The following is a 20,638-nucleotide window of genomic DNA, read 5'->3' on the forward strand; positions in this document are numbered from 1 at the left end:
CTCTAACAACATGTGAAAGTTATCATCTAGCGAGGCAAAACATCCCTGTTGTTGGGCAGCGCAGACACAGAGCCAGCCAAGTTCTTAACAAAACCATCTCATGAGCCCCACAGGGACTATTTGGAGATGTCATCCTGCACAAATATAACTAGTTCACACAAAATCATCTCAGTTCAAAGTTAAAAAGTAATCCCAACATTACCTGCTCTGGAAAATCCAACAGAGATGATTCCTTTTCTTTTTTTCCACTGCAGCTTTAGAGCTGGATCCATGCAATAAGCACCCACAAAGAGCACGTATTTCTTTGCTGAATTTATGGATGCTGCTGGGTAGGAAAGTAACAAGGCTGCAATACGATGTGGCCTTGTACTCAAAGGTTTGTACTCAAAGGCCAACTCATGATTGCTTTGGATGTGGTTCTCCTGTTGCTACTGAAGGGAATAGATGACCCTGTAAACAGAGAGCAGCAACGCCCCTTTCACAGCTGTCTCCAGTTTCTCTCCTGAAACCCGGCTGGGTGTTTTCCTCAAGAACCCAGATGTAAACTGTTTAGGGATATCCCTATATCCCCATTTCTCCTTAACAAGGCCAAAGAATGAAAAAAAAAGTGGCCTGTTAGTTTTAAAACCATTAGAAAGAAAAAATAAATAACTGGGGGGGAACCTGTACAGTGAGGGTCTGACCTGCAGCAGGCTGGTCTGTTTTTCCAACATGTAACAATTTCTAGAGAAGAGTTAATCTGAAGAAGTTCTCAGCAAGCGATGGGCAGGTCCCCAGCTGCCTCCAGATCCCACTCCAGTGGTCTCCAGTGTAAGCCATGAGGAGCCTTTGCAGGGAAAAGGGGTCACAGAGGGAAGGTTGTGGTTTTTTTTGTTTTAAGATGGCATCTGTAAACTGGGATTGCCAAAGTACTGGGGTTGCTGCTCACCAGAAAGGCTCCACTCACCCGTGTTATCTGCTCACCTCCAGGCTTTCCTGAAACAGTTACAGCTGGCCCACACTTTGCCCTTGCACGGAGGGGGGAAAAATCCGGAGTCCCTACCTGGAGCCTGTGCAGACTTCTGCCACCAAAGCATAAGGATCCAACTTTTCCCTAAGCCAGGCAGTGGGAGGAGGTGAGGCACCTCTGCCCGGCTGGCAAAGGCCTCAAGTGCAGAGCAGGCAGGCGAGACCCTGCAGAGGCAGGTCTGCCCTTGCTGGGTCCCACCCTGCCCAGCACTGCTGCCTGAGGCCAGACAGGGACAGACCAGGCTGCTGGATCGGGCTGGATTGGGTTGGAAGGGACCTCAAAGGCCATGCAGTCCCAGCCATGGGCAGGGACCCCTCCCACTGGATCAGGGGCTCCAAGCCCCATCCAACCTGGCCTTGAACCCCTCCAGGGATGGGGCAGCCACCACTGCTCTGGGCAACCTGGGCCAGGGCCTCATCACCCTCCTGCCTGGAGGAGAAGGACCTGGGGGTGTTGGTTGACAGTGACTGAACATGAGCCAGCAGTGGCCCAGGTGGCCAAGAAGGCCAATGGCATCTTGGCTTGGATCAGAAACGGCGTGGCCAGCAGGTCCAGGGAGGTTATTCTCCCTCTGTACTCGGCACTGGTGAGACCGCTCCTCGAATCCTGTGTTCAGTTCTGGGCCCCTCACCACAAGAAGGATGTTGAGGCTCTGGAGCGAGTCCAGAGAAGAGCAACGAAGCTGGTGAGGGGGCTGGAGAACAGGCCTTATGAGGAACAGCTGAGAGAGCTGGGGGTGTTCAGCCTGGAGAAGAAGAGGCTGAGGGGAGACCTCATTGCTCTCTGTAACTACCTGAAAGGAGGTTGTGGAGAGGAGGGTGCTGGCCTCTTCTCCCAAGTGACAGGGGACAGGACAAGAGGGAATGGCCTCAAGCTCTGCCAGGGGAGGTTCAGACTGGACATCAGGAAAAAAATCTTCATGCAACGGGTCATTGGGCACTGGAACAGGCTGCCCAGGGAGGGGGTTGATTCACCTTCCCTGGAGGCGTTTAAGGGACGGGTGGATGAGGTGCTGAGGGACATGGTTTAGTGACTGATGGGAATGGTTGGACTCGATGATCTGGTGGGTCCTTTCCAACCTGGTGATTCTGTGATTCGTAGGAATATGAGGACAAGCTGTTTGTCATTCCAGTGCCCCTGCTAGGTAGCCTCATGGGGTTATGGGCGCTTCAAACCAAGCCCTGCATCACCACAACCTACTTCACATTTAGAACTTGTCAGCATCGATAGCACAACAGAAGGAAGAAGTGAGAGACGTCTGTGCAAAATTTGAAGTGGGAGGAAAGGCTCAATAAGCTAGGAAATTCAATTGCTATATTTTTCAACAATTTTCTCATCTCTGGTGTGTCAGGTGGGTGTTAACGTTTTCAAGGTGTCCCCACCACAGGGACTCGCTATGAAGAACAGTAAAATTGAGGTGTGACAGCAGCCACAGGCAGGCACCAAGCAGCTGGACGGAGGGCAGAATTGCTGCTGGAAGGGAGCCCACGATCCTGCCACAGTCAGTCATCACCCGGGGTGGGAGAATGGCAAAAGGAGAAATACAAATGGGAGCAGCAACGTAAACATTTTGCAACGGAGTTCAGAACTGTTTTGTTATTTTTATCAGCTGGATTAGAGTGAAAAATGAGAAGTGCTCAAAGTGTTTTTGCAAACACCTAGCAGGGCTGTAGTTAGGAACTGCTAGGCTCCATGCAACACTAACGCCTGGTAAGTGGTAAATCACCCACATATTTCCCAGACGTATGAGCTCAGCTTGGAGTGTTAAATAGCTGTCGCAGTATTTTCTTAGCAAGGACAGCTACTTTGATTTTCTCAGCAGCTTTTCCAAGCAGCACTCCTTCCTTTCCCACCTTCTCTCTGAGGGGCTCAGGGGCTGCTCAGCATCTCTAAGCATACAGTTTTCTTTGTGTCCCAGCAGCTACCTTAGTCATTTAATGTTTTCATATGCCTATCTCTCTTTTCTTTCAGGGAAAAGGTGAAACATAGAATCAAAGAATCATAGAATAGTTTGGGTTGGAAGAGACCTTAAAGCCCATCCAGTTCACCTGCCATGGGCAGGGACACCTCCCACTGGATCAGGGGCTCCAAGCCCCATCCAGCCTGGCCTTGAACACCTCCAGGGATGGGGCAGCCACAGCTTCCCTGGGCAACCTGGGCCAGGGCCTCACCACTCTCATTGTGAAGAAATTTCTCCTCATGTCTAGTCTAAATCTGCCCCTCTCCAGTTTATCCCCATTGCCCCTTGTCCTGTTACTCCAAGCCTTTGTTAAAAGTCCCTCCCCAGCTTTCCTTTAGCCCCTTCAGGTACTGGAAGGTCACTATAAGATCTCCTCAGAGCCTTCTCTTCTCCAGGCTGAACAACCGCAACTCCCTCAGCCTGTCCTCATACAGGAGATGCTCCAGCCCTCTGATCATCCTTCTAGCCCTCCTCTGGATGCATTCCAACAGCTCCATATCCTTATGTTGAGGATTCCAGAACTGGACACAATACTTCAGATGAGTTCTACCTGCTATTCTGACACTGTTCAAGTTGAAGACATGCTCCCATTGTGCTTACCCAGGAGACTAGGAGAACTGTCTCAGAGCTGAAACCAAAGGCAGAGGTGGCCATTAGACCTATAGAACTGCCCTGTCTCCACACTGGAGGTTGCCCTGGGCTCCAGGAAGAATATTTATCCTTGGTTTCTGTCTGGCAGCATTGGACCCAAGACAGCCTGCTCAGAACATGAAAGCCTGCAGGCTACAAGTCAGCTTCAAGAAACACTTTCAGCTGTTCTTGGTGGCTTTCCCTCTCCAGAGCCTCTGCCTAGCAGATAGGTACCACATCTTACCTGAAAAGAGGAAAAGCAAGATGATCATCATCTTGAGTTTCCTTGAATAGTTAGCCAGGATTGATGCATCACCAACCAGGTTAGCTATGATATAGACAATTCTGGATATAAACATAGCTCACACAACCGTCCCCTGAAACTAGAAATTGCCAGCAAGGATGAAGAATAAATAAGCTCACCATTAAGCTAATGAGACCCACATGCTCGTGTAGTCAAATAAAAGTGAACTAAATGTATTGAAGAGCCAAACAGAAATCCTGAAATCCTGTTTAAAATGGAAATACTGATATTTCTCACACTTCTTTCCCCTATGTAAATCACACCTAAATAAGGCTGCTGGTAGAAAAGAACATGCTCATATCCAAATGAATGAAGAGAACCCAGCTTCAGAGAATACCTACAGGCTGCTACAGTTACCAGAGACTGCAAACAGTTGGGGAGTCAAAAACGAGGCTGGATGGAAGCTGAGCCTGAAAGTAATTTATATCCAAATCTGCACAAATTCATTGGAGAGTTTTTTCCTAAACAGGCAAACCACACCATCTTATCCTGGGATGAAACTGCAAATATCAGGAATTTGGGGAATCCAGAAAGAGTTGCAGTCAGAAAGGACTTTAATACCAGAGAAATTATCCTCTTTCTTCTGTTTTGAGGAACAGACACTCAGGTTTTATGAATTTGATGTTACTTCTATAGAAAAGGGATATCTCGGAGACAAATTTTCCTTCCTTTGCTAAAGATTTGGGCTACTTGCTCTTCTTGCCACTGCTGACATTTACTGCTTTGCAGGTCGGACAGATCAGCCCATCTTCTTCATCAGTGATGTTTTATATGTTTTATAAATTATGTTTTATAAATAGTGCTGGCAGAGGACTATGGGTTTCAGGCTTCCCTCTAAGAAATATGAGCCAAAATATACTCTTTTCCTTAGGTTCCTTTGGGCTATCTTTCTGTAAGCCAAAAAGCTATGAATGTTCATCACATTTAGTTTAATTCATAGCGCCCTCTTGGGTGGAAGGCTCAAGAAGCCGGGAGGTACCAACCTACCATCAGAAATGGACACGTTACCAGCCCAAACTGTGCGTGCCCAACTGATGCACAGCAGCAAAAGATGTAAATGTTTGGAAAAGACACTTTCAGGCTTTAACCGAGCACAGATTGTTATGAAATACAGTTTCAAACTGGTAACTTAAAGCTGGTAGTTTTTCTCTCTGCACCTTGAAGTGGGAAGGTAGAGCTTAAAAATAATGAGAACTGAGCCCAGCATGGAGAAAGTGAGTGTAGATGTAGTAAAGCTATGCTAGTTAGCATTAGCAACTTGGCTCTCAGCTTCAATGTATTATCTGATGACACAAATCTATTGTTGTTGTGGGGTTTGTTTTGTTTTCATCTCCAGGTCTGCTGTTCTGGGATTTGACTGCATTGCAACATCTCCAGCCTGTCAAAGAGCCTGCTGGCCGAGGTTTTCTTGTGGTCGATGTCACAGCTAAAACATCACTGAAACAAAACCTGGCATCTGGGGCTTCTCCAGCTGAAGCGTGGCACTCACACACTGGTGTCAGCTGCCAGGCTATTGCAAGCCACTAATAACAATTTCCTTCCCTCATATCATATTGTAACTGCATTAATAGGGCACCGCTGTAGCTCATATCTTGCTTAGCAGACGAAAGGAAATCATTCTCCTCCAGATTAATGGCATTAAAATGGGAGTGCCAGTCCCGATTCATCAGCACTGAAGTGAAGGCCCGTTTCATAATTCAGCAGTGTATTTTCCTCTTTCTTCTCAGCAACCAAAAAGGCTCATTTTGGGAGATAATATTAACCACCCTCACGAGGTGCACCATATGTTTTAGTCATTTTTAATTACCATAGCCTTTACAATCTCAGATAAATGTCATATTTAGTGCTTTGTTTTACAATTAAATCTCTCCTTTGGGGAGATTTTAAAAACCTTCTTTTCTCATCATCTGTGAAGCATAAAGGAGACCTGCAAATTTACATTACTGTGGGCAAACAACAGGTTTGTTTGGAAAACAAACTTTAAACTGTTATAATAGCAAGACGCTTTTTATTAAATGCTGTGTTGATGCCATGTAACAGCAATGTGGGAGATAAAAGACATTTTCTCTCCCTCTTCAGCAGTGCCTTGCATAAGCCAAAGCATAGGTTTCTTATTTGAAGATAAAAATCTACACAAAATAAAGAAGACAATATCAGCTCAGGCCTCCACATGTTTTTAACATCTCAGTACTAAGGGCTAAGCATGAATTTACATCTTGAGCAGACATGAATTTACATCCCTTCAGTAATTGCTGAAGAACTCGCATCTATTCACAGCTCTCCCACTCCTCAAACCCACACACCCTTTGCGCAAAGTGCTTCAAGCACAGCTATATCTCATCTAAAAAAACCCCCATCATTTCTTGAGGAACAGCAAGCTTGCATTTCACCCTTCTGAACCACATGCAGAGGCTGTGAAGGTTCTTCTGGAAAACTTCTAAACACGAGGCAGTGCCTAGGTGGGAATGGAAACGTGACTTTCTCTGCCTCTGGAGGATCTCAGAGCTGTTCCCAAGCACTGATTAAACATCACAGCTCCCCTGTAAGATCAGTAAGGGATTCACCACACCTTGCATGCATCACCTCGGGGTGAAATTCAACAGCAGCGTGACTAAAGGCGAGCCAGAGCTACCCAAGACAGCAGGTACAGCCTGCTGGGTCCTGGCTGTTGGGTGGCTTCATCTGAAACCATGAGGAGCTGCAGCTACTCCCGAACAAATATCATGAAGTTTCCTACTTACAGCAATGACTTCCAACTATCTTGTTTTGTGCTGCTTTATGTAGATAACACTTAAACTACATAATAGCTTCCTACTTCCAAGGACCAGCGCTTCCTGTTTGTTACAAAAGTGATTATCATTGCAGTCTCCTGGAAAATTAATTTAGTTTATTGCTGATTAAAATCAGTGACCTGGATGAGGAGCAGAGTGCACCATCAGCAAGTTTGCTAATGACACAAAACTGGGAGGAGTGGTGGATACACTGGAAGGCTGCGCTGCTACTCAGTGAGATTGGGACGGGCTGGAGAGTTGGGTGAAGAGGAACTTCATGAAGTTCAACAATGGCAAGAGCAGAGTCCTGCACCTGGCGAGGAACAACCCCCTGCATCAATAAAGTTTAGAGGTTGACCAGCTGGAAAGCAGCTCTGCAGAGGACCCAAGAGTCCTGGTAGACAAGTTAATCATAAGCCAGCAATGTGCCATCATGGCCAAGGGTGTCTTCAGGTACATGGAAAAGAGTGTGGCCAGCAGGGAGAGGGAGGTTCTCCTCCCCTTCTGCTCTGCTCTAGGGAGGCCATCTGGAGTCTGTGTCCAGTTCTGGGCTTCCCAGCTCCAGAAAGAAAAGGAACCGTTGGGGAGGGTCCAGAGGAGACCACAGCTATAATGAGGGGCCTGGAGCATTGCTGTTAGGAGGAAAGGCTGAGAACTGGGTCTCTTCAGCCCAGAGAAGAGAAGACTGAGAGGGAACCTCATCAATGCTGATCAATATCTAATGGGCAGGATCAGGAGGACGGGGCCAGACTCTGTTCGGTGCTGCCCAGCAGCAGGACAAGGGGCAATGGGCACAAACTGGAGAACAGGAAGTTCCACCTGAACATGAGGGGGCTGGAGAGCAGGTCTTACAAGGAGCGGCTGAGAGAGCTGGGGGTGTTTAGCCTGGAGAAGAGGAGGCTGAGGGGAGACCTCATTGCTCTCTATAACTACCTGAAAGGAGGTTGTAGAGAGGAGGGTGCTGGCCTCTTCTCCCAAGTGACAGGGGACAGGACAAGAGGGAATGGCCTCAAGCTCCGCCAGGGGAGATATAGGCTGGACATTAGGAAAAAATTCTTCACAGAAAGGGTCACTGGGCACTGGCAGAGGCAGCCCAGGGAGGTGGTTGATTCACCTTCCCTGGAGGTGTTTAAGGGATGGGTGGATGAGGTGCTAAGGGGCATGGTTTAGTGTTTGATAGGAATGGTTGGACTCGATGATCCGGTGGGTCTCTTCCAACCTGGTTATTCTATGATTCTATGAGGAAAAATGCCTTTACTGTGAGAGTGATGGAGCACTGGAGCAGGCTGCCCAAGGAGGTGTGGAGTCTCCTTCTCTGGAGAGATCCAAACCCACCTGGATGCACTCCTATGCAGCTGCTGGAGGTGATCCTGCTTTAGAAGAGGGGTTTGGACAGAATGAGCTCCAGAGAGCCCTGCCAACACAGTCAGAAATGAAAAAATAAACCTCCACCACCCTCCTACCTCTCCTGAGTGTCCCAGGGCTCTTTCCAACACCTTTTTCCTCAGGGCAATGGCATTTAAACCTCACCCCACTCCTTCATCCCAGAGGTGGCTGCAAGCATCCCCAGCCTCTCCCCACAGTCCCCTATAGGGGCCATAAGGATGTCCCCATTCTGAAACTCTCCCCTGTGGCACAGGCCACATGAGGTTGTGGCTGATGCTCCTCTTCCTCAAGTGGCCAGGAGCTGTTCTCCTGCTTTTCTCCTCAGTTAATCTCAAGGATCCGAGTCCTTTTGCGGTGGGCACCCAGACTCCTGCAGGTTTGCATCTGCACAAGAGGGACTGTCAAATTGTGCACCTCTCATAGGAGGACAGGCTGAGAGAGCTGGGGTTGTGCAGCCTGGAGAAGAGAAGGCTCCAGGAAAACCTTAGACCAGCTTCCAGTGCTGAAAGGGGCTCCAGGAAAGCTAGAGAGAGGCAGGACTGCGGGGATAGAACAAGGGGGAACGGTTTTCAGCTGAAAGAGGGGAGATTGAGATGAGATCTGAGGAAGAAATGTTTTGCTGTGAGGGTGGGGAGGCCCTGGCCCAGGTTGCCCAGAGCAGGGGTGGCTGCCCCATCCCTGGAGGGGTTCAAGGCCAGGTTGGATGGGGCTTGGAGCCCCTGATCCAGTGGGAGGTGTCCCTGCCCATGGCAGGGGTTTGGAACTGGATGGGCTTTGAGGGCCCTTCCAACCCAAACCATTCTATGATTTTGCTTCCCAGAACAGTATCTCCCCAGGACTCACCTTATCAAATTCCATCTGGCAGACTGCCAAAAAGACCTCCTTATTTAAAGTCTACATTTTGCATTATGCACAAGAGCATCATTTCTGGAAAAGAGCTACTTTGCATAATCTAGAAAGAGAAACAACACATGAGAAAGTTTACATAGAAAATCATTTTTGTTTCAAGAAATCATTTTCATAGTAATGAACCATCAGTTTCCAAAAGCAGATGTATTGTTTCCTGTCAAATCTCTGCATATAGCCAGCAGGAATATCCAAAATAATTCCACTAAAATAGAAAAAAGAGAATTAAAAAACAAAGCACTCTTCAGAATACAGTCTTCTGTATGCAAGAGCAAAGGGAGCTGATAAATTTTTACAGCAAAATTTACTTTGCTATAGAAGGAACGTCCCTGGGGGGCCAAGGATTACATGGCTTATCCACCTTGTCCTGATCCTTGCTCTCTCCTGCTTCTGCATCTTCCAACCCAAACACCCCATCAGAGCGCAGGGAGTGGCTTAGCAGGAGCTTGTGTCTGACCCCTGCTGAGTGGTCCCAGAGAAACTGGGAGGGTGCTCAGAGACCAACGCCTGTTCAGCTCTAGAATACAATACAAAATTCTGAGCATTTCTACACAGGGATGTTTGGGTTTGCATAAATCAATTGTTACATCCCAAGTGGATCCCAAAAACAGGAGTGCTTCACTCTCCATGTGGGTCTAGAGGGAAGACGGGCAACTTCCGGTACCCTGGGCGTTACTTTACTTCTGCTTACCCAGTTTCCCTTAATTGGATACGTGACTTTTGCCATTTTTGTAGCATTCTGTGCCTATCCTGGGCTGTAATTTAAAAGGCGTCTACCTATAAACCATCTAAGGGGTCATTAACGGAGAAGGCCATGAACTATCACACTATTCATACACATATCCGGGAGGACGAGGTAGCTGCAGCAGGGCAGCTTGTCACTGAAAAAGTCACCCTGACAGCCAGGTGACCCACACGCAATGGAGGTTAAGAGGTCAGGAGCGACAGGGCCGAGGGTTTGGAAAGTGATAAAAAGGCAGAAGCAGTTTCTGGTCAGCTATTCCCACCAGCTGAGACTGAATGAAAAGTGCCAGCTGATGGAACCGTTGGGCATTGGGTGCCACCTCCTCTTCTGCATTTGTGAGGAGATGGGAACCCATGCTCAGCTTGGACCACCTACTGCCTGGGGTCCATTCTTCTGTGATCTACCAATTCCATGCTCTATCTTAACAGATGACCTTAAAATGCAGGGGACAGCATCATTCATCCAGAAAAATAACTTAATAAAGCAGTTGGTTGCTGAGACACTCCAAACTTTTTCCAGTTCCAGAGCATTATGCATGACCAGCAGTTTCATGGGAGCTGGGATGGAAGCAATAAAACAGTAGGTAACATCATTACGTACCAACATAGAGAAGGGGGAAACGAGGCTCACTTGAAATTCTGTTTGCACTTCTATCACGGCAGTAACGAATGCAGTGAAAATGCCAGAGCAGCTCAAAGCCTGGAAAAGAGGAGAATCTCACAGGAATGGCAAAACCTAAAAAGCAGAGCTAACGAATGCAGTTGCAGCCCCAATACCATTAGTACCAAGGCAGCATTTTCTTCAAACTCAGGCTTGCAGGCAAAGCTAGTAATGGTTTTGGTTAACAAGGAATGCTGAATTGCGCATTGGATTGGTCTGCTGTGACAACAAAAAAACCCTACATAGGAGTTAAGCAATATGAGCATCGACAATGAGATATTGCAGTGCTGGGCTAATAAAACATGTAGACACCACCGTGCATCACAGAAAGTCCAGAGTTCTCAGTCTAAGCCCAACACATCTCTTCTACACCAAACCACTTTGATTTCCTACCTACCCATGCACAGGGGATCTGCTCAGCCGACGGTGCCTTTTGCACCCGGTTTAAGCTAAACAAGCTGTTTTGTATCTCTTTAACGGAATACAGCCCAATATTAAGAAATGTTCCCTTAATATTTTGAGAATTAATGATGCATGAGTAATGCAGTAGTCTGATCCAAGAAATGTTCCAGTATACTTTCGTATTATCAAGTTTTTCCAAACACCTAATTTCACCAACTACCCACGGAACATTGGAAGAGACTAGGCACCATGTGAGAAAGCAGGGATTGTGGGTTTAGAAGTCAAAGCAGCTGAGGCCAATCCAGTCTTGCCAGGGGAGGGGATCATGAACTGGCATCTGCAACGCATGCACTCACTTGCTGGAGGCTGTGTGGCTTTTGCAACTCACTTGAAAAAGTTATTTGCAACAATTTAGAATTGACAAAGAACTTTTCCCAATGCAGTCAGACAGAAAGCGGCACACAGGCACATTCATACTATGTCTGCAGCAGTGACCACAGGCATCAGCTGACCGTGCAGCACAGCTTTTCCTGCACTGCCCAAGGAGTTACAGCCCTGTTTTCCTCTACATTGTTAAACCACAGGATTTCTTTTCACTAAGAGACTCCTCCTAATTGGCATTTTTTGGAGTTGAAGGCTTTTTGGAACTCAGAAGATCAGATGGGGTTACTTAATGAATTACATGCCCTTTCTTGCTTCTGCTAGCCGATGTTTTTGAGGATAACATTCGTCAGCCTGCCTCACTGGATGGGATTTGTCAGCTGTGCAGCACCTCTCACCAAGACCTTTATGTGGTTGTGTTACAATATATGCAGCTTCGCTAAGACCAGAATAATGGCAACAGATACGTGACTTTAAGCCTGATGTGCTTGCTCTGTTGAAGTAACCAGAAAAAAGAATCACTACTTAGCACACATTATATCACCGATGGTCCATAATGGAACACTCTCCAGTTCAGCTGCATCTCTTTCCCTTCAGAATCGTTACTGACAGTTGCTAGATTTTCAGCTGAAAGAGGGGAGATGGAGACAAGATCTTATGAAGAAATACTTTGTTGTGAGGGTGGGGAGACCCTGGCCCAGGTTGCCTGCGGCAGTGGTGGCTGCCCCATCCCTGGAGGCGTTCAAGGCCAGGTTGGATGGGGCTTGGAGGTGTCCCTGCCCGTGGCAGGGGGTGGGACTGGATGATCTTCAAGATGCCTTCCAACCCAAACCATCCCATGATTTTATGATTTTGTGGTGGGGACTCTAGCAGTGCCCATATGAACTTGTATGCACATTTTCAAAGGAATGAATAGATTTGGGCCTTTTTCAAATTATTAGCAATTTTCTAAGAAGTTTTTCATGCAATACTGGAAACTGCCCCATGCGGCATAACCTGGTGGCAGAGCTGGCAGTGGCAGCCACAGAGATGGGGCTGTGGAGCCCCCGGTTTTGCAGGAGTGGTCGTGCACACTACGCTGCCAAGGTCCCTGGTGCTGCTTTTTGGCTGGCTTTAAACTCCTGCTAGTGATCTCAAATGCACGAATGTTTCCAGGGATGGGGCATCCACCACCTCTCTGACCTTTTTTTCCTAGTGTATTTCCACTCCATGCTTAGACATCAGGAAGCTGGCTGGGTGGGGTTTCACAATGATCTGGAGGTCCATGGGGAACGATAATGAATGCACAGCTCATGGGGAGAATTTTACATTTTTTTTTTCTTTCTAGTTTATGTCTAAGACTACAAAACCAAATCTGGGATCTGAAAGGCAAGCTGGATTCCTGCCTTGTCATACTCTAGCCATAAAGATCTGTAGAAAAAAAGCTGGCTTAACCCTTCTGCCTAATGAAAACCATGCAGTGCTCTGTTTCCTGAAGCTCTTCATGCTCAGCGGTTGGGAGGGAGGAGAGGGCACCACAGGGGCAGGAAAACTAGCACTGAGTGAGAGGGTACCTTCAAAAATCAGGCAGTGCTTTAAATCATCCTAAATAATTTTAATACACTTTTTTCCCAGAAAAAAAAAATTAAAAATGCTGCTCTGGTGAGACCTCACCTGCAGGCCTGCAATCAGTTCTGGAGTCTCCAGCACAGGAAGGACACGGAGCTTTTGGAGCAAGTCAAGACATGGCCACGGAGATTGTCTGAGGGCTGGAGCACCTCCCGTACAAGGACAGACTGGGAGAGTTGGGGTTGTTCAGCCTGGAGAAGAGAAGGCTTCAGAGAGACCTCAGAGCACCTGCCAGCACTGAAAGGGGCTCCAGGAAAGCTGGGGAGGGGCTCTTGATCAGGGAGTGCAGGGACAGGATGAGGAGGAACAGTTTTCAGCTGAAAGAGGGGAGATTGAGATGAGATCTTAAGGAGAATTGTTTTTCTTGTGAGGGTTGGGGAGCCCTGGCCCAGGTTACCCAGAGAAGTTCTGGCTGCCCCATCCCTGGAGGTAAGGTTGGAAGGGACCTTAAAGATCATCCAGTTCCAATCCCCCTGCCATGGGCAGGGACACTTCCCACTGGATCAGGGGCTCCAAGCCCCATCCAACCTGGCCTTGAGCACCTCCAGGGATGGGGCAGCCACCACTGCTCTGGGCATCCTGGGCCAGGGCCTCACCACTCTCATCATGAAGGAATGCCTCCTCAAGTCTAGTCTAAATCTGCCCCTCTCCAGTTTATACCCATTGCCCCTCGTCCTGTCACCACAAGCCTTTGTAACCAGTCCCTCCCCAGCTTTCTCGCAGCCCCGTATGGTACTGGAAGGTCTCTATAAGGTCTCCTTGGAGCCTTTTCTTCTCCAGGCTGAACAACCCCAACTCTCTCAGCCTGTCCTCATATAGGAGGTGCTCCAGTCCTCTCATCACCCTTGTAGCCTCCTCTGGACCCCTTCCAACAGCTCCATCTCCTTCTCATGCTGAGGATTCCAGAACCGTACACAATCCTCCAGATGAAGTCTCACAAGAGAAGAATAGTGGGGCAGAATCACCTCTGTCACCCTGCTGGCCACACTTCTTTAGAATCATAGAATCATAGAATAACCAGGTTGGAAGAGACCCACCGGATCATCGAGTTCAACCATTCCTATCAAACACTAAACCATGCCCCTTAGCACCTCATCCACCCGTGCCTTAAACACCTCCAGGCAAGGTGACTCAACCACCTCCCTGGGCAGCCTCTGCCAGTGCAAGCTGGATGCAGCTCAGGATACGGTTGGCCTTCTGGGCTGCAAAATCAATGTATCAGTTGCTGACTTTGCTCCTGTCAGAAGAGGGACACACTGGTAGCTGCAGTTGGAACAAATACGCACAAAAATCACACCTCATTATATTCATTAACAAGAAGATAGGATTACTTGAAGAGATCCCTGAAGTGCAAACCAAAATTATCCCCTGTAAGACGAAGATGATATGTCAATAAACAGCTGTATTTTAAAAAGGATTGTCAAAGAATGCTGAAGTTGCTGTTGTAACCTTGATATACACACACAACCATGACAACATTTCCCATAAATCCTTACGCAGTGCGAAAAATGTGTGTGGTTTATTGTGCTCCTGGAGAGCTGAACAAAGAATTGCTCCATCCCAATCCCAAAGCAGTTGGCTGTGCTGTTGTGCAACAGAGAGAGATTTCAGCACAGTGGAAGCCTGAAACTGGATTTCAAAAATCTTGGGTTTTTTCCCTTCAGGGTTAATGCTGCTCTTAGGCAAAAAAGAACAGTTTGTGCTGGTCAGCTCTACAGCCCAGAGACCTTTGCATAGGCAAGATGGAATGCAGTATTGGTTATCTCACATGTATACACACATTTTCACTTTTCATCTGGAGTTGAGGAGCAACTCTTGGGAGACTTGTTTGGGAAGCAGCATGGAAATATGGATGATCACAGAATCGCTTGGTTGGAGAAGACCTTTGGGATCATTGGGTCCAACCGTACCTGTCCACTATTAAACCAGATCCCTGAGCATTTTATCTACCCATTTTCAAAAGGTTCAAAGGCACAATCCTCCTCTAACCCACATTGCTGTAAGAATAGTTTCTGTATTACTGTAAATACCAGTGGGTTTTCCCAAGAGGCAGTAGGGGCCTTCTCTTCTATCCTTTGGTCTAATCAGTCACAGGAGTCAATGCCAGTTTAGAGTTGAAGGCAGTTTAGCAAACAGATTAACAACTAAATAATAATAATAATAGGCATTTTTCATACCTCCAAATAAAGTGCTTGTTAACAGCTGCATTTCACCAGAATACTCAAAACTTTTTTTAAGTGCAGGGCTCTCAGGTCTAGCTCCCATTTCCAGCTCTCTGCAAGACCTCAACAATCGGGCTGCTGCTTGGAGCAAACTAGAGAGGAAATTCGTTTGTAAGGCAAAGAACAAGACATTGGCAGTTTGTCCAACAGTCGCATTCCCAGAACTCCCTCCTGCAATCTCATCCCAGCTCTGTAACACTGGCTACATTCCTCGCCCAGACATTTCCAGGCTCAGATGAGAAGTGCTGCTCTGGGACCCTTTCCAATCCCCCGGGAAAGTTCAGGTTCTCATTTCCTTCAAACAATCCCTCTCCTTCTCCTTGTGCTCCTTACCTTATTGTCAACAGAAGTACAGAAGAAGGTTATCCATAACAGCTCACTGCCCTGGCAGCTGTTTGCAGGCACCCAGAGCAGAGAGACAAGCTCTTTGATCTTTCCTTGCACTCAGGCTCCAACCCTACTTGAGGTGATGGGAATTCATTAGACCTCAAGCCCCTTGGGCTTCATTTTGCACTTTCCTCGCTCCTTAGGGCAATTCTACCTAACTCATCAGAACAAGCGCTTCTAAAACATGCATTAGGCACGCAGGGCATTTGGCCCTGTCTCCCTCCAAAGCCTGGATATACTTACCTTCCCATATTCTTCTTGCTGCAAGTTGATTGCATGGTGCCCATCCTTGCAAGCTGGCCTCCGTCCTGTGCAATACTGGGAGGACATGACCACCCCTGTCACCGTTGATAGCTGAAATAACCTATGGCACCATCATAGAATCACCTGGTTGGAAAAGACCTCTTGGATCACCAAGTCCAACCATCAAGTCATCATAGCCATATGAATCACGAGTGTCTCCGTGTGCAGTCCCTGTAGCTAGAGGAAATGTTTTGTGGCTGCAAAAGATTTAATACAACTTGATGGAGGGTCTTTGGGCTTGGTTTTGCTTATTTTTTCATGTGGTATATGGAGGAGTACCATGTCTGGGGGAAGGAGGTGGCTACAGAAAAAAGTCTTACCATACAGCTGGTTTGGGATTCTGGAGGCAGGAAGAAGCGGAGGCTTTGCATACAGCAGTATCTGAAATTCTTCTTTATCACATTCACATTCCCTGCTAACAACAGAGGCATTTCTGACACAGCAGTGGCCAACTGGCAGGCGCGTGCAGACATCAAAGGCTTTCCTGCAGCTCCGTGGCTCTCCAGTGGATCGCTCTCTGCAGGTCAGGACAATGCTTTGTGCTGTGAATTGTGTGACCCTCCTGAACCTGCTGAATCAGGACCAAAAAAATGTTTGTCCCATCCTTGCATCTGTAAAGTCTACAAAAAGCAAAGCTATTTTTATTGTCAGTTATTCCTCCAAGCAAGCCAGTTTTCCTCCCACTTTTATTCACTTTGAAAAAATTACTAAGAGACCATTTACTCCAACACTACAACAGGGCTGACAGGATATTCCTAATTTCTCTTCCAAATTCCCATCCTAGCTATCAGATGTTGGCACGCAATAACAACTAATCCAACGCATCATCTACTTGAAACCTGATGTAACGAGATTTCTAAAAGGTACTGTTTAAATAATGCTTAGCAGTCCATCAAAAACAACACCATGCCTCAAAGAAAGATGAAGCCCAGTTGTAACCAGACAAGGTGAAGAAAAGCAATCAAACTAACCTGTCTTTCACTTATAGCAAGAGCAGGCTGCTTTCTGTGATGACAGCACAGCTGTCACTGAGCACACAGGATTTTGGGAAACTGGCTCTGTTAGCTGTGCTTGCATCTGGGACTCTCCAGTCACGGACTGCTCCTGACCTGAGGCTGCTGCAGCCTCCTGCATCACCAGCTTCTAACTCCCATTGCTGCTAAGCCCTGGTTTTCACCAAACAGGACAGGATGGAGAGGAAACCCACAACTGAGAAGCACAGGGACTGTTTTTCATAGGATAGGATAGGATCACAGGATGCTTTGGCTTGGAAGGCACCTGAAAGCCCATCCAGTTCCAACACTCCTGTCACAGGCAGGGACACCTCCCACTGGACCAGGTTGCTCAGAGCCCCATCCAACCTGGCCTTGAACACCTCCAGGGATGGGGCAGCCACCACTGCTCTGGGCATCCTGGGCCAGGGCCTCACCACTCTCATAGTGAATAAATTCCTCCTTACGTCCAGTCTAAATCTGCCCCTCTCCAGTTTATACCCATTACCCCTTGTCCTGTCACCACAAGCCTTTGTTAAACAGTCCCTCCTCAGCTTTCTCGTAGCCCCTTCAGGTACTGGAAGGTCACTATAAGGTCTCCTCGGAGCCTTCTCTTCTCCAGGCTGAACAACCTCAACTCTCTCCACCTGTCCTCAGATGGGAGGCGCCCCAGTCCTTGGATCATCCCTGTACCCCTCCTCTGGACCTGTTCAAACAGCTCCATCTTCTTACGCTGAGGATTCCAGAAATGGACACAGTACTCCAGATGAGATCTCACAAGAGAGGAATCGAGGGGCAGAATCCCCTCCCTTGCCCTGCTGGCCATGCTGCTTTGGATGCAGCCCAGGACACGATTGGCTTTCTGGACAGTGAGTGCACATGGCCAGCTCATATCAAGCTCCTCATTACTTATCTAAGAGTTATCACTGAAAGAACACATTAGCAAGGCCCTCTTTCGGATGTTAGTCCAAAATAAGCGACGATTGCAAGAGACCGGCAGCACATGTCCAAAATTCACCCTTATCATTCTCAGGAGCCAAAGTTATGGAGCCCACAAGACAAAAGGTGCACTCACTCATTGGAGAGGACAGAGACATGAGTGATGCTCAAAAGGGCTGTATCTCAGTATCGGGGTCAAAGCAGTCCTCAGGACAGTCTAACCCACAACACCTCACAGGCTTCTTTTTTATCCCCCATCCTTTTCCACAGGATTGAATTCACAGCACGTGAAATGATTTGTATGCAGCAGAAACCTCCACAGGCCTCAAAAAGTGAGTGTTTTCACTGTGCTTCATACAGATCAAGGGCTCTGTTTTCACTGATTTCTTTGCATTCAGTGGTATTTCTTCTTAATATCATCCACTTCTCAAAATAATTTCACATAATTACAATGTAGATGGTTGGGCGGTTGTTTTTCCCTCCCTCATTCACACACTGACTCTGGATTACCAGGCACAGGGAAAGCCACCTTCAAAGCTGGCTGAGCAGAGCTTCTCTTCTCCCAGAAACTGGAGTCTAGGCTTTGATTCCAATGTGGTAGATTGGGAGAAACATTTCTATTTTCACAAAAAAAAAAAAAAAACCCGAGGAAAAAATACAAATTTAGTTAAAAATTGTATATTCCAAGTCCCTCATAAAGCTCCCGGGCAACGTGTCCTCACCAAGGCAAGCAAGATGGCACAGAAAACTGTTGTCTCTTTTAGGATAGTTGGTTGCTCCTTTCATTGCTTTGTCGATTCAAATAAAGGTCTTGTAAAAGCAGTAACTCGGGATAAACACAGTCAGAAATGCTGTCTGCTTAGGAAAAGGTGTTTGATATTTTGAGAGACAGACTCAAAATAACCCATTTTTCAATATTCATTGGTTTTGTCACTGACTGGTAACTGCCCTAAGGATAGAATTCTTGTCTCATATGTAACATTAAATTAGAACCTGGTAGAAAGAGCAAAGCCTCCCTAAATCTTTAAGACCATTGGCCTGTGTCAGAAACGGCATGGCCAGCAGGTCCAGGGAGGCTATTCTCCCCCTGGACTTGGCACTGGTGAGACCGCTCCTCGAATCCTGTGTTCAGTTCTGGGCCCCTCACCACAAGAAGGATGTTGAGGCCCTGGAGCGAGTCCAGAGAAAAGCAACGAAGCTGGTGAAGGAGCTGGAAAACAGGCCTTATGAGGAGAGGCTAAGGGAACTGGGGGTGTTTAGCCTGGAGAAGGGAGAGACCTCATTGGTCTCTACAACTACCTGAAAGGAGATTGTAGAGAGGAGGGAGCTGGGCTCTTCTCCCAAGTGACAGGCGATAGGACAAGGGCAAATGGCCTCAAGCTCTGCCAAGGGAAGTTCAGACTAGGCATTAGGAAAACATTTTTCACTGAAAGGGTCATCAGGCACTGGAACAGGCTGCCCAGGGAGGTGTAGAACCACCATCCCTGGAGGTGTTTAAAAGACAGGTAGATGAGGTACTTAAGGATATGGTTTAGTGGCAGACAGGAATGGTTGGGCTCAATCTCAGAAGTATTTTCCAACCTGGTGATTCTGATTCTAATAGAATTTCATCAGTATGTTCATTGAATGATTAAAGTAATACAAACTGGAAATAACAAAATGCTATATCAAGCATAATTACATAGAAAATACATAAAGAATTTAATGCAAACCCAGTGTTACTGTGCCAAAACCAACATTTTATAACAACAGTTTACAAGAGCATAATATGAATGCATGTACCAAGCTAACCTACAAATCTCTGGAGACAAAAAGGCATCAAGCAGAGCACAGAATAGTATTTCATCACTAGCCACCACCTTGGGGCGATATTCTGCATTCTTGTCACGTTTTATATTAAATATATTGTACCTAAGGGATGAGAAAGATGTAATAGAAACATCTTAGTGATTAAAAAAAAAGTTATGTACTTTCTTTTGAGTTAATAGCTCATGAAATGCCTTCAAGGTCTCAACTTTGATTTTGTGATACAATGCTGGAAGTTGGTGCAGCTAACATTCCATGTTAGCTAACATTCATGTTAGAGATCCCAAGGCAGCATTTACTAGACAAGAGTGCATTTGGCCTTTAGTTTTCTTTGCTTTTTTCCCTTTTTCTTCTCTTTGTTTTTCCCTCTTCCCCAAGGCACAAGATCCTGTGCCCTTCAGACCATCAGACTGACCTACACTTGCCCCAGAACATACAGCAGATGCACCACACACACCAACTGACTCCTTCTTACCGTGGCTGGAGAACATTCAAGCGCTGCAGCAGTGCTGGTCTCCTTCTGTAAGGGAGCATATGGGAATTCATTTAGAGCCTGAACAATCACAGACCTAAATTGAAAGTATTAAAATTGTATACTTAAAAAAGGACACTGACCTGGTGGAGTGAGTCCAGAGGAGGCCACAAAGATGATCTGAGGGCTGGAGCTCCTCCTGTACGAGGACAAGCTGAGAGAGTTGGGGTTTTTCAGCCTGGAGAAGAGAAGGCTCTGCAGAGATCATAAAGCAGCTTCCACTACTGAAAGGGGCTCCAGGAAAGCTGGGGAGAGGCTCTTGATCAGGGAGGGCAGGGACAAGATGAAGGGGAATGGTTTTCAGCTGCAAGAGATTGAGATGAGATATGAGGAAGAAATGTTTTGCTGTGAGGGTGGGGAGGGCCTGGCCCAGGTTGCCCAGAGCAGTGGTGGCTGCCCCATCCCTGGAGGTGTTCAAGGCCAGGCTGGATGGGGCTTGGAGCCCCTGATCCAGTGGGAGGTGTCCCTGCCCATGGCAGGGGGTGGGACTGGATGAGCTTTGAGGTCCCTACCAACTCAAACCATTCTATGATTCTATTATACCATCACCCAGCTTTTTTATAGTTGTTGATGAGACCAGGAGGCAAGGTTCCCCCTGAGGAGCTCCCAGTCAAACAGCAGGTACTGGTAGAAAAATACTTCCCAGGGAGCTCCCCTTGTTGCAGCAGTTGCCTTGACTGTTAGAAGCCCAAGAA

General features: G+C 47.1%; 1 protein-coding gene across 1 annotated transcript in view; it reads right to left on the reverse strand.

The window, feature by feature from the left end:
* FBLN2 (fibulin 2) overlaps positions 1–429 on the reverse strand; it is a 115,492-nt gene extending 115,063 nt beyond the window's left edge. Inside the window, exon 1 of the mRNA XM_069865655.1 lies at positions 203–429. The gene's annotated coding sequence lies outside the window, so the exon portion shown is untranslated. The remainder of the gene's footprint in view (positions 1–202) is intronic.
* Positions 430–20,638: the final 20,209 nt, after the last annotated feature.

This window comes from Phaenicophaeus curvirostris, chromosome 11 (assembly GCF_032191515.1).
Source record: "Phaenicophaeus curvirostris isolate KB17595 chromosome 11, BPBGC_Pcur_1.0, whole genome shotgun sequence".
Taxonomy (NCBI): Eukaryota; Metazoa; Chordata; class Aves; order Cuculiformes; family Cuculidae; genus Phaenicophaeus; species Phaenicophaeus curvirostris.